Consider the following 9,959-nt stretch of genomic DNA (forward strand, 5'->3'; position numbering starts at 1 on the left):
CCCAGCTTAAACTTCTGGGGTGTTTTAACTCACTTTAATTCTCAAATATATCCCAGACTGCTAGGAATAAGGGCAGTTGCCTAATGTTCATCCCGACTGAAAAGGCATCTTTCAGGCCATGCTGCAAACTGCAAGGGTTCGTTAAGGAGAAGTCTACAGCAACAGCCCTTTTCCCGCGTGGCCGCTCTTGCCCCATGCTCCTGAGCGGTGCAGCCATGGCATTCCCAAGACCCGGCCGCAGCAGAGGGGCGGGAGGGCAGGAGCTACCTGGTGTGAGCTCCATGGGAGCTCCATCAGCATGGCGGGAGCCTGTGCCCATGTTGAAAGAAAGGAGGGTTTCTGATATGAAAACTGACGTTTATGAATACTGCTGGGATCATTAATTCGTCTGCAGAGCCTCACAAGATGCCTCTTGGGAAGGAGGAAGGAGCAGGATGGGTGCATGCATCCAGGGCACGCCGGAAGGGATGGGGGCTGAGGCTAACATAAACACAACACCCCTGAATGTATAGGTTTCACCCTCTCTCTGCATTTGCTGAGCTTTTAAGCACCTGGCTTTAAATAATTCAAACCACCGTCTTTCAACCCTACCTCTATTTTAACATTTTTTAAATTAAGGAATAAAAATGTAATACGGTGCAATATTTTAACCTATTTATTTCTTTACCCAGGCCCCTGGGTTTGCCTTTTCCTGCCTCGGGCAGGCCTCTGCCATGCTGCCTGGCACCCACCCACCAGCTCCTCAGGGTTTAGTCCTGCAGTCTGCATCCATCTTCCCCTCTCCTGTTTAATCAACAATTTTTTTAAATGCTGATTATGCAGTGATTTTGCCATTTTTCTCTGAAATGAAACTGTCACAGGGAAAGGAGAACTCATCAGTTGTACCAATAGGTGAGATAAAAAGGATGGAGATCGCAGACCAGAAAGATAATAAAAAACAAAGAAAACAAAGACACCATAACCATCCTTAAAACAGAAGGGAGCAGTACTGGGTAGGGAAGAGATAAGTACCTTGTTCTATATACTCCTCAAGTACCTTTTCCTTTGGGGAGGAAAAAAAAAAGAGATCTGGATCTTAACGCTTTCACGGGGACATTAGAAGATCATTACACTTGTAGACTTTCTGTCTCCCCCAGTACATTAACATCCCATACCCACACCTCATGCAAGATTTCCCTGGAGATGTCACCTTCTTTCATCACATCTGATATCTAATAAAGACATAAGAGAATTTAATAACAGACTGCACAGGGGAGACTTCTGTTCAAACAGTCAAGGTTGCTGCTGATGCGTTGTTACTAGGGATGCTGAAGAAGGATAAGAGCGACCAGGAAACCATGGGGTGTTTAGTTTTGGAGGTTGTGCCGGTGAAGCCACTGATATCACCCCAGCCAGCCCAGACTTTGTATGAAACAAGGCACAAAAAGCTTTTCCAGCCTTTCCAGCTTTGTCTGATTGAGTCCAGTTCCTCGTCACTTGGCTCTACACTTTTACACAACTTTTTAGAGGGGGGATACCTGCTCCGAAGGATCCTGAGACAACAGAGCAAGTGAAGGAGACCAAAGTGGTCAAAGTGAACTTGCACGCATTTCAATCACACTTGCTGAATTTAACAGAATATTCCTGCATTGCTTAAAAAATCCCCTGCGCTGCTTGAGAAACCAGCCCCAAAGGTACCTGGCTGGTCTCCTACAGGAACAAGTACTTGCATGAAGAGTGCCGTGCTTTTATGGCCCCTCTCTCCCAGCCCTGACATAGTTTCCGCAGCCAAAATTTTCAAGAATGACCATTGGTTTTGGGTGCTCAAATTGAAACATCTTGAGAAGCTAATTCTTTTTTTCATCCGGAGGTGAGTAAGCATTTTCACAGCAGTGGTCTCATATAAAATCGTCTCAAATGAGAAACTGAAAAATGAAGTCTGCAAAAATACCATGTCACTTCTAAAAATTGTGGCAAGCTACAACAGAGCACGCTGACCTGATGGCTGGGCCTTGAGGTTCTTGTGTGGCTTGTTCATGCAGTGCTCGCCAGGTCCTTTGTCATTCGGTTCTAGTTCATCTTTTACAAATCCGTGTTCACATATTCATTTTGCAGAGATGTACTGGAACATTTTCTGTAATTGCTTTTATTGCTGGTGACGGGTGATTGGCTTCACTGCAAATTGTTCATGATTCTTCTCAGGTGTGTGTTTTAAACAGAGAAGGGAATAAGCCAAGTATAGACAGATGCTTGGTTACAAACATATTGTATGTATACTATGAGGTAAGTATAGATGAGAAATGGAAAATGTCTATTTGCTGAGACTGAACCAGGTACCCGAGGGCAATGCCAACTGTGCCCTTTAGAGTTCAGCTCCCAATTTTGGCACTAGTTTGCTGAGGAGGACATATATTCAAGATATTTTACTACGCTGAAAACATCTCAACTTTTGCTTTTCAACTATTTAACATAAATTGCAGATTTCTTACATGCTTCAGGAGATTCCCTTCAAAATGGAGTAGGGTTGGGATTCATTCCTGAGCTGTTTTCTTCCAGCAACATCACCGTACTTTTCTTGTTCCTGCACAGGCTCGTTGCTTCCCTCGTTCTGGGCTCCCTGCTCTTGGTGTCCTCATTCTGCCTCTGGAGACCCATCCTCATGGACTTGCTGCATCACCTGCTTCGGTGTCACCCACTTCTACAGCTCCAGAGAGCCTCCATCGCTTTCCTGCCGGAGCATTGAGCCACAGGGAAGAAGAAGTTTGCAAAGTTCAGAAATATTCTTAGGGAAAAGAAAGGAAATGCTGAGTGTTGGCTACTTGGCAAAGGCTGCGTGTTCACTGCCACTGTGGAAAATGCCTGGGAGGCACCATTAACTCATTGCTCATTGCTACGGGCTGGCTTGTGTCCACACCGCTAAGGACCAGCTCTCTCTGAAGGGCAATGGTTACCTTCATGCTGTGCAGCACTTGTCCTGGGTCTCCTCTGAGCACCCTGCAGAGTACCACAGACCCTGGGTCAATAATTATTTTATCAGGGACTTTACTTATTTATTTTGAAATTCTCCAAACAATGAAAGGAGTGGGTGGCAGCCTGCCAGCATGATGCTTTTGCAGCAGGATGTGAAGGCGTTTTGGGTTCTGCAGTACAGCATGGAGGTCGGTGGGCATGAGGTCTCCTGGGATGGTTGGAGAACTGTCCAGGGTAGAGTCTGGTCCAGCTCATGACAGGTTCTTCTGTCTGGGCAACTCTGGAAAAAAGCACCGTCAGTCATGTTGAGGTTTCTCCTTGGGAGAAACCAGTTGGTTTGCTCCAGAGCAGAGACAGGAGGGAGCTCATATGCATGCCGTGGAGACAGACGGTGAGTAGAGCCTTGAGGGGAACACAGGCAGCCAAATTGGCTGTGCAGACGAAAGGTGCTTTCATATCCCCATCGTGGTCTCACCGAGTGAGATGCTAAATGCGGGATGAGCAATGCAATTTTTCCTCACCATCACCTGCAGGATCGGCAGGGCTGGTCCCTCGCTGCTTGCCCGCCGTTGTCACAACCGGCGGTCTGGAGGTGTCTCTGGCACGTGGGTTTTCAGCCGCCGTGAACTCCTAGAGCTTTGCCAGATGAGGACAATCTTTGTGCCTTGGCTCTGCAATTTTTAAAAGTAAATGCGACTAAACAGCAATTCTTCTTTCTCTCTTTCAATTGCCCTAGCCTTTGATTTTGGGCCTGTATAGGGGTTTAGGCTCAGTTTTAACCTTAAGACGTAAGATAGATAAAATATGCCCATAAAAACAAAGTAAATAGCACACAACTGACTGATTTCAATAGCTCCCCTATCCCATTTACAGTCTATGTTTTCAATAATGCAGCTCTGGCTGGAAAGCAGTATGAGACAGCATTATTCTCTATCATACATAGTCTATTTACAGCAATACATGAAAATGTTTACTTTAAAATATAGATGTCATTATAAAGGTATAATTACAGATAAGACTGTGCCTCTTTGAGCCATCCCAAATTATAGGTTCAAATGATAACAATAAAACAGGATCAAATTAATGACCTCGATTAATTTCATTATGGAGAGGAGCGAACGGGATAAGCTTACGCTGCCTGACCTCATTTCATCCGTCCTCTTCCCCTGCAACAGAGGAGCGCCCGATAGCGCATCAGGTGAGCTGTTCCTCCCAAAGACGTTGCTAAGCAAGCAGCTGCAGGGTTACAAATGTTGAGTGCTTAATATACGGTACATGGGAGTAGAGATTAACTTTATTTTTTTTCCTTTCCAGGTATTAAAGGAACTAGGATGGCTCAACTGAACTGCACTGAAATAGTTTGGAATCAGAAATTAACCCAGATTTAAAGCAATCATCAGTATTTGTGTACAGACTGAACTGATTTATCATGCGTGCTATATGCTGAGTTGCAAAACCTTGCTGTATTAGTGATTTAACAGGAGGAACAATTTGATTTGTCATTACTAATAGGGATGGAACTAAATTAGTCTCCCACATACTTTATGCTGATGAGGTCATGCTTAGATTTCCCTTTGCAGATTTACATTCTCACTGGCTTTAATCACAGCTAAGAAACATATCGTATGAGTAACACTATTATGAAATGCTGAAGTATTTTCAGAGGGGTTTAGAAACCCAGGAAAATCATGGAAGTCAAAATCAAAGATAAGCTTTAATATTCAGCCCTATGTTGTACATTTGATTAAATATTAATTCACAGCAATGTGTTGGGTACTTACAGTCAAGCTCTCTTGACCCATTTGAAATGCACAGTCACGTATATAAACCTGGCATTTGAAAAAGGACAGGTCAACCCTGTAGATCCCACTTAAATCTTGCCTACAGTTCTCTCTTAATTAGTGGCCTAACCCTACCCTTATAAGTTGTTGACCTAATCACAGTTGTGGAGTTAGGAAAATATTGCTGTAAGATAGATATGCAGGCTTTGAAAAATGCAGACTCTCTCTACAATACTTTATTTTTGTTTTTGTTTTTGTTTTAGCAAAGCGACAAGGGATGAAAGGATGGCAATGAAATTCTGGTTTATTCAACAAATTTGACTTTTACTACCAATGGCAGAACTGTCGTCCGGATGGGAACATTGGGAATTGGGCTGCTTTCTAGTTAAAAAGAGGAAAAAAGAAAAAGCCACTGGGTCGAGCAGCTTCCTGAACTACTTAGTGGAATAGGATGTGGGAAAAGCAGCAGGTAGCTCATAGTGCAAGCTGGGATGCTGAAACATCCAAACTACAGCAACACACCTCAGCATTTGTCTTTGTTGGGGAACTTGGGAGAAGATAGTGCAGGTTTGCAGAGTGCTGCCTCTGCTTCTGCCCTGCAGCTTCTCAGATGGTACATTACCTCCTGCACCATGGCCAATACATCCACAACTATCAGTGAACGATGTGCAACCGTCAGCCCCTGCTTTGACCGTCAAATAAAGTCAGCACTGGGACGGAGCCACCTTTTCCCCATCCACAGCCATTGCTCTGTTCTAACTTCTTGCACTGAAATTTCTTGAGTTTTTGCTTGTGAGAAACTGTTAATAGCATTTCATTTGGTATCAGTGCTTTGATCTCCCCACTTAAATACCGCATTAATTCAGAGCTCCCCTGGGTGGATGAGTGCACATTATTAGTTAACCTCTTCTGCTGGAAGTCTCAAATATGATTTAGAAATAATTCTGTGCATTGTGACAGAAACAAAAACTCATCCTTAATTAAATGTATAAAGGGGATTTGTATCCTTCGACCAACCAGAATTCAGACACCAGCTCTTTGCATTGCTCTTTCACTGCATTAAAGCAAAATTTCAAATTCTACATGATCAGCCTACCAAGTCTCCTTTCTGGTCAGAAAACAGGGCATTTTCCTGAATATCATAAAGCACCTGTGAGCAATGAGCTAGCCAGATCCTTGAAACATTTAGATTTTGATCCTTCTTTTGAGAGTAGAAACTGAGCTGCAAATTTTGGGAACACCCAAATTCCATTACTGCTGTCAAGTTGCCAATGGTTTATTACTATTTTAAACTCCTTTAAGAAGTCCTTCAAGGTGTTATTGATCGGATCCACAAAGGGATCAAGCTCAAGTTTTGCAAAGAGCCTCTCAGCTCCTACCCACAGATTTCTGACTTCCTACCAAGAACGTGCTTGTGGGTGCCCGACCACCTAAATCTTGGTGGTGCAAGGCTGGCTGGAGCCTGAGCTTTCCACCTCTCTTCTCAATAGCCGTTAGCTATGTCCCAAGCACAAAAGAGGGTAGATGGTGACTTTCCACGCAGTGCCAGAAGTGGCTTGTGCAGTGGCTTCTTGCTGGTGGTGGTGGTCATGTAGGACTCTATACTTTGTGGGTGTTTTTTTTTTATCTAACTACATTTTTATGCTATATTTCCAGGTTCTTATCTGCAACCAGTCAACTGAATGCTGCAATCACTAAGGCATGTGCTTGGTTTCACGCTTTTCCTTCTGCCCCCATGATTCTTACCAGCCTGGTCCTGGGCAGGACCAAAGCTGCTGTGGAGGCAGAGGGCTCAGTCCTGCAATCCTCCGACCCTGTCCATGGGCTGGCAGAGCCCAGAGCCCACATCTTCTCGTCGGGGACAAGTCCTGCAGGTGCTGGACCATTGTATGAAAGCAGGGAGCATCACCACCAGCACATACAGCATCGTCCTGCCACCGTGCTGCTCAGGTGGACTGAATCCTAAGTTAATTCCCCTACCGATGTCTCCTTATTATCTCAAGGGAAAGCCAAACCCCTCTTTTGAATGGACAGGGCTGCCACCTGGAGGCACCCCAGTTTTCCTACATAGTCTGTAGAGAGAAGGAAGCGCCTGTGCAAGACAGACTGCAGGCTCCAGAAGTGTCTGACCAGTCACGTAGGACATTTATGCAGCCATGTTATGCAGTCAGGAGATGGCAATTTTGGCACCTCAGTTAAGCAGAGGCTTTATGCTAGAGGCCTCTCTGGGGTTAAGGATTTCATCAGGGAGCAGAGTGGTTCTTTGCTCCCAAACTGAGCCAAAGTACTCTCTGGGTTTTTCTCTCCCAGGCCCAGGTTCAGGCAGGACCCTAACTCCTACCTCCCCACTGACGTAACACTGTTAAATAAACAAGGACCTACAGCACTTCCACCTTCCCTGGTGACCACAGGCACCTCACAAAAACCCTCATCCTTAACTGACTCTTCTCTGGTCAGTACCAGACTCTGGTTTCTTTTTCAGCACGAGTCTTGCAGAAGTCTTGGCATTACCCCATGGCGCCAGGTTCCCACAAGGACCGGAAACAGGGCTTGTGGCACTGCAGTGGTGCGTCAGAGACCGCGATGGCCGACGTCAGACGGTTTGAGCAAGAGAAAGCAGCCTCAAAAACATTAAACTGCTGCAGATTTCTTGAGAAGTCAGTGGTGAGGCAGAAACGAAAGACGCAACCAAGTACCCAGAAATTTGCCCTGTCAGCATATAGCTACCTTCAGCCCACCACCCCTCTCCTGCCTGGGGTAGGGGATGATTAGTTTTGCCGTGCACAGAGCAGCTCTTTTTTTTGCATGATGTTCTGGGCAGCAAAGTAGCAAAACAAGGAGGTGGAGGGGAGTTGTGGTGGGGCTTGCTGCTCCTGCCACCTCACCTGGTGTGGTGGCCGGGGTCTTTTCTACACCTCTGTGACCACAGCTGTGTCCTGGTCCTTTTGCGATACCTGGAAGCACAGTTCAGCAGCAGTAAGGAGAGGAGCAAGGAAAGGAGGGACCCTCCAAGGAGAACACAGGAGGTCTGCAACGGGAACGAGAAACCCTTCAAACGTTCATGTCCCACCAGAAAGTCACTACCAGCCTCGGCCTTTCAGAGGGCATCGCTGGGAGATGCACCCTGCGCAGCCACCTCTAGCAAAGGGCTGTGCCCACAGAAATGTGGCTCCAATGGTTTATTTTTCTTCCCTAAATAACTGATGTGGGGAAAAGGCAAGCGTGACTGGGATTTCCAGGGTCCATGGAAATGCCACCATTTTGGCATCCATTTCTGTTTCATGTGCAACATGCGGAAGACGGACCCTGATACCTTCACACCTTTCGGGCTGTGCCTTACTCCACAGGTGACATTTTGGGCACTGTCTGGAAGGAGATGCTCCAAATCAGCAGAGCTGGTGCAAGCCATCACCTGCCAAACAAATGAGTGACTGCTTCTTTGTTTGCCCAAAGAACAGATTTATTCCTCCACCCCCAAAATATTGGATGAGTAAAAGGTTTCCCTCAAACCTCACAGTTAGCATGACTCGACAGACCTATTCCCAGAGGAGAGGCTGTTTTAACCCATCTCCTCCCAGCCTGGCAGTAGGAAGCCCTCCCAGCAGGAGGCCTGGGATAGACCACCATGATGTTAGCAAAAACAGAGGGGAAAAAAAGAGCTTTTTCCAAACTGGCCTCATTTTCATTTTTCAATAAAAATTATGAAGGACATGAATTTTTAGGCAGCCATCAAGTAAATTCACTAAACTGGTTATGGGACTCAAATCTATTTTATTTGCCTTACCTAGAGCAAATCTTACGTTCTGTCTCCCTTGCCTTGCTCCTAGTTTTATGTTGGCTCCGGTTTCACCAACCATGGGAAATTTTCCTTCTTTCCCCGGGTGGGTTTCCTCAGTTGCCAAGGCTTCTGCTTCTTGTGCTCTACACTTTTGTGCTAAAAAATTCATGTGGAGATATGGACCTGAACTCAAACCAACCAACATAATGGGGTGGCTGAGGACTCCAAACCCAAATCTTCATTTGAACACTCACCACCACAGCTCTTCCCGCAGAAGCAAAGACCTTCTCAGCCAAAATGTTTCTTTACATCCCCATTTTGCTCCTCATCTGTGGAGGGTCAGAGCAGGGGTCAATCTGGCCCCCACATTAAATGGGGGAACTTCATCTGAACTGGAGGACTCAAATGACAATGTCAAACAAGATAACAGACTACCCCCATCTCAGTCTTGGCTCAAGGTGACAGCATTTCTCCATCCCCTGGAAATGAAAGGTAGAACCATATTGCACCACAGAGCATTAAAGAGCTTTCTTTGCCCACCAAAACATCCTTTCCAGCTGGTACTTCGCTACCCTCTTAATATATATTCCTACGTGCACAGTTCTGCTGAGCAATAACCTTATATAGAGCCTTTACGGCATGGTTCTTCCCGTCTGTCCCAGGGTTTATGCAGCATTTCCACTGCTCATGCTCATGGTACAGCTCTCGTTCAAACACACCCCTCTTCCTCGCTCGCCTTAACGCCATCGCAGTCCCTCTCCCACCAAGCAGCTGCATCTCTACGCCCGACAGCAGAGTAAACCACTGCCGGCAGGATTTTACCACCTTATGTTCACAGGCTGTTAATGTGCAAAAACCAATTTTCTCCAGTTTGTTTGAAAACATTCAGTGCCTTTTTTTAAAAAAAATTATTTCATGTGATTTGTGGCTCACTCCTCACAACTCAGCTCCAGCATTTCACTGGGGCTGGTTCCTCTCCCTTCACTGGTGAGTGCTGTCTTTGCAGCCAGGGTTCTGATGCTAATGCTAAAGGAGAACCAATTTTAAATTCCCTTTCCACCTGTCCTGAAGATGGGAGATTATGGAGGTACAGAAACATAAATGGGGTGTAATAGAGTCAGCATGCAGAGATTTCAAATGCAAGTATTGAAAGAAACCTTATTCTGAAATACAGTCCTTCTTTTAAAAGGAGTGAAGATTTCCCATCCCATAAGGCAGGGAGCTTTCATTGAGCACAGACTGGCAGCAGTCCTCCGAGGGGAAATCAGAACATAAATGGCAAAATAAATCATATTCCTCCACTCAAAATGGGCCAAAGATAAGAAAGCAATCCTTTATCACATCCATGCGGTAAAGGCGGGTGCCCAGCTAGTAGAACCAGTATGTTCAAGGGACAGTTGTGCCATTTAATGTGGTTGATCTGGAGGTTTAGTCATTTCTCAGCAAATGCA

At 45.6% G+C, this 9,959-nt stretch overlaps 1 long non-coding RNA gene across 1 annotated transcript; it reads right to left on the reverse strand.

The window, feature by feature from the left end:
• Nucleotides 1-3,475: 3,475 nt before the first annotated feature.
• On the reverse strand, nt 3,476-8,910 carry LOC140651892 (uncharacterized). Its single transcript, XR_012042583.1, has 4 exons — nt 8,763-8,910; nt 8,044-8,142; nt 7,616-7,684; nt 3,476-3,620 (listed from the first exon to the last, which is right to left on the reverse strand). It is a non-coding gene; the product is annotated as an uncharacterized lncRNA (long non-coding RNA).
• Nucleotides 8,911-9,959: the final 1,049 nt, after the last annotated feature.

The sequence above is a fragment of the Ciconia boyciana genome, chromosome 5 (genome assembly GCF_034638445.1).
Source record: "Ciconia boyciana chromosome 5, ASM3463844v1, whole genome shotgun sequence".
In the NCBI taxonomy this organism is placed as follows: Eukaryota; Metazoa; Chordata; class Aves; order Ciconiiformes; family Ciconiidae; genus Ciconia; species Ciconia boyciana.